Raw genomic sequence first — 4,997 nt, forward strand, 5'->3', positions numbered from 1 at the left:
TTCCACACCTTACCCAACACCCTTCCACACCTTACCCAACCCCTTTCCACACCTTACCCAACACCCTTCCACACCTTAACCAACACCCTTCCACACCTTACCCAACACCTTTCCACACCTTAACCAACACCCTTCCACACCTTACCCAACACCCTGGGGTAACTTGACTATCGCCTCTACAGATACCATGCCCAAAGTCTCCCGTGAATCGGATAGGCCTCCGATGCTCAAGAATCGTCCTGCCATCACAGAGATGACATTCCATAGATGCAAAATCACCTTTATGACACTTCCTCATACGAGCATTGCTTTTATTCTTTATAATATCTACATTATTTCCTCTTTTGATTTTGCATCCAAATAATATTGTTTGTCACTCTAAAGTACAGGGATAGTTTATTGCCCATGTGACATAATTGTTTGCGTGACTCCAGATGACAACCTGTTAACTCTTATCAATTTGATCTTTACCTGACACTAGAATGGTACCATCATCGGCATACAACAAAAGTTAACAATAATGAGCATTACGCCCTTGGACACTCTTGTGAGACTCCACAGGGTATTATTTGCAACGACGATATGTTTCTTGCTGTGAAGAAAAGGCGCAAACAAGTTAACAGATTCAATGCCTACAGATTTTACATAGTAGGCCATGATCCACTGTGTCAAAGGCCATTTGTGAATATAAAGCCACCTTTCCTCTGTAATTTCCCTGATCTATTTGGGCCCTCATGAGGTCAATGAAATATAAAAAGCTGTTGTGAGTTGAGTGAGAGCCCTAAAATCTGACTGGTAAATGTATAGAATTTCATAATCACGGCGATGTCTTTGCTTGAATATACAAAGGAAACTAACCAGCATGTAATTAATTGTTATTATATTTCGTTTTATTTTGTTACTGTGGCACACTACGCTAGGAAGGGATGGTAACTTGTTTAGTGTTAGAATTTAAAGAAAGATTATTTGCACATTTTATTAACTCATTATTTTATTGACACACACACACACATACATATATATATATATATATATATATATATATATATATATATATATATATATATATATATATATATATATATATATATATATATATATATATATATATATATATATATATATATATATATATATATATATATATATATATATATATATATATATATATATATATATATATATATATATATATATATATAGTATATATATATATGTATATATATATGTATATATATATGTATATATATATGTATATATATATATATATATATATATATATATATATATATATATATATATATATATATATATATATATATATATATATATATATATATATATATATATATATATATATATATATATATATATATATATATATATATATATATATACATATATATATATATATATATATATATATATTAGTTTACAAAACGGTCGATCATTCTTGCCGTGACCAGGATTCGAACCTGGGTTATTGCGGCCACAACGCAATGTACTAACCACTATACGATCACGGCCACTGAACGAACTTAAAATTATATATCGCCAAATCCAATTTATCAAAAGAGGACTTCATTATATTCATTTATGGGTATAAACTAATCTGTAAGATTTTGTCATCTTCTCAGATACGTTCACTAGACAGAAAGTTTAACAAAACTGCTTATATGAAAAAGTATTTAGTTCTTTGTTACATTTACTATACACAATATTATTTCCAACGCACCATTTCAAATATTCTATTGCAATATAAATTAAAATGTTATCTTTCTGAAAGTTTCGAGACTGTTTGGATACATATGTATATATACGTGGAAGCAAACTTTGTGATGTCTTTATGGTCTTCATTTTCCTCCCTAACCTGTTAAAAATTAGATTAGTTATTCCGTAAAACTATTTTTTATTTTCTATGAATTAACTTATTTGATTTAAAGAAAACGTAAACCTGAAGATGTTTAAAGCAAGGACTAAAAACAATACGGACACAACACTGTCACGTCATAAACTTTAGCTCCGCCACATTCAATGACGTCACGTTACCCCTGGTGACCAGACCGTACCCAAGGACTTTGGCCTTGCCTTGGTTGACATTGGATTGTTTCCATCTTTTCTAGAATACCCGTAAGGTTGAGGATTTTCTGTGGCCAGGTATAACAAAATGAATGTCTTGTGTTCTCACAGTCCTCCAAAAAATAAGTGATATAGCAAAAAAAAAAAAAAAAAAATAACAAAATATTACAAGGAAACACCCAGGGGGTGAGCTGATGACATGGACGAAGCAACTCAAATTTTCAGCTTATTAACAATGCAAAGATTTTCTTTTTGCCAGACAATGCAAGGTGAATGCCTGAGAGTACTCTGGACAATTGGATATTGCATACTTAAGAAAATAAAGCAAGTTTCTCTAGGGCAAGGATTAGAGACAGTAAGGATAGAACACCAGGCATTTGTTTTACCTACAATGCAAAGTTCGGTGACGTCAATTTTGTAAATACGCATTATCTGGTAACCTCTGTGTGTGCCCGATTGTGGTACCGGGACTATCGTATCGACAATTATGGTTATTTGTTCAATACCCGGGTGCATCAGCAATGCTCAAATCCCAAGCAGAGAGTACATCAATTGTTACAGATATCCCAGAGATAAGAAAACGTGTGGTAAATGGGTAAATGCCCGCAAGCGTTCTGATAAAATAAACACATTAGGCTAGCCGAGAACTTGTTTGAAGAGAGTTCATATTTTGTATTTCCTTAATTCTGGAATGTCTGCCTATATCCAGGCATCTATAGGAAGGTGAAACATTCATCTTGCTATACAGTATGTGGCTATTACGCTGGGATATCTGTAATATTTAATGTGCTCTCTGCTTTTCTGGTGCACCCGTACATTGCACAATTAACCATAATCGTTATTACACTTGGTTCCGATGCAACGGACCAGAAGTATACGAAACGACAACTGCTCATGCTCGGTTGATGACGTTACAGCATAGCACCTAATGCAACCTGACGTAACAAACCCAATACAGTAGGTTGTAGATTGGGTTTGTTAGGTCAGGTTCTATCAGGTTCTATGCATTATCGTGTTAATTTGTGTTTTAAGCAACTCACCCTAATATTGAGGTTGATATATATCAGCAATGGCGAGTTGTCGTCGTTTCGTACACTTCTGGTCCGCGTAACTTCTGGTCCGCTACACCGGGAGCAGACGCGGACACACGGAGTTCACCAGAGAATACGCGCTTAAAGCAGGGACGTCACCGAGATGTGCATTGTGGGTAAAACAATTGCTTGGTGAACTATCCTTACAAGTATTTAATCCTTAGTCTAAAGTACAGTGCTGTGCAGTATAATGAATAGTCTAATAGGAATTTTATTAAACAGCGAGTAATCCTTCCGTTTTCTTCTTGATTTAAAATTTACATAATAAATTTTGAATATTTAAGTCTACATATGTAGCAATTTGTACGACGTGAACTGGTAAAATTTCTTTTGTTGCCACCAACAGAATCACGAGAATTTTATCTCTGCAATCAATTAAGACACTTTTCTTCTTCAAAGGTGTCGGCAGCTTTCATTACTGAACTTCAAATTAGTATGCAGACGACCTCACCCTTGTCGCTCACACTTAACGCGATCTACAGGAGAACCTGAACACATATGCAGATGCGTATGCACACTTTGGCCATGAGGTGAATGTGCGCAAGACTCAGATTCACTTTCAGCCTGCCTCTGGTTCAGCCACACCACCACCACCACCACCCACCCAGCTTAATGCTACTACCGTCTCTAATGTTACCCACTTTCAGTATCTCGGCTCCCGCCTGTCCACTACCGCGGACATCGACGAAGAGATTCAACATCGGATCAGATGTGCATCTCAAGCCTTTGGCATACTCCGTATCCGTGTCTTCAGCTGCAGGGAGCTGAAATTATTTACAAAGTTGCACGTATATCGAGCAGTAATCCTCCTCACCCTGCTATGTGGCAGTAAGACATGGATTACATACAGGAGGCACCTCAAGCACTTGAAAACTTTCACCAACGTAGTCTATTTCCCATCCTCTGAGTTCGCTGGGAAGACAAGCGAACAAATGCCAGTATTCTAGCTGACACCAACTGTAGGAGCATTGAAGCTATCATTATCCATGAACAACTACGTTGGACAGGCCACTTTACCCGCATGGATGACAGTAGACTGCCAAAGCAGGTACTTTACAGTAACCTAACGAATAGTAAACGTGATGCTGGCGGGCACCTGAAAAGGTATAAGGATTGTCTTAAGACAAACCTGAAAAGTGCCAAATCGGCCCCCCTTACCTGGGAGACGATCACTCCACACCATAACGCTTGTAGGAGCACGACAAGAGAAGGTTCCAATATCTTCGAATTAACCCGAATGCAAACCGAGGTCGATGCTGATGCCCCCGCACAACAATGCCCAACCATTAATTAAGCAACAGGGAACTAAGTAACCAATCACCGATAACCTTTTACATTCATTCATAATTTTTACTACGTACTATAGTAAACAAACGGCCTTGAGTTGCCAGGTGCCTCCATCAGTGTTCGAAGAATCTTGAACGAGACTACATGCATGCAGCCTGTGAGAACCTCGGTCTTATTATCTCCACTGAGAAAACTAAGGAGTTTAACAAACAAGCTGGTATCCGCAAACGCGGCCCCGCCAAGTTCAAGATGGGAAACAACACTTTTGACTATGTTTCTTCTTTTAAATATCTTTGTGTCTCCGTCCCGTATACCCTACCTGCCATACAACAGCTAACCCGCCAATGTACTGACAGACTGAAACCTCTTAAGAGTGTAGCGGGATATAGCACACATTATGGTACTAATATTAGAATTGTTAAAGCAATGTACAGTTACGTTCAGAAGTTCGTGGTATACTGACGGTGAAGGGTGCATGGCCTGTTGTACCCTTCCTGGGCGACAGGTCACTACTCCGAACCTCCTACCAACATACTGTAC

General features: G+C 37.4%; 1 non-coding gene across 1 annotated transcript; it reads right to left on the reverse strand.

Annotated features, from left to right (window-relative positions):
• Positions 1-1,454: 1,454 nt before the first annotated feature.
• Trnah-gug lies at positions 1,455-1,526 on the reverse strand. Its single transcript has one exon. It is a non-coding gene; the product is annotated as a tRNA-His (tRNA).
• Between the last annotated feature and the right edge of the window lie 3,471 nt (positions 1,527-4,997).

The sequence above is a fragment of the Homarus americanus genome, unplaced genomic scaffold (assembly GCF_018991925.1).
Source record: "Homarus americanus isolate GMGI-L3 unplaced genomic scaffold, GMGI_Hamer_2.0 scaffold18703, whole genome shotgun sequence".
In the NCBI taxonomy this organism is placed as follows: Eukaryota; Metazoa; Arthropoda; class Malacostraca; order Decapoda; family Nephropidae; genus Homarus; species Homarus americanus.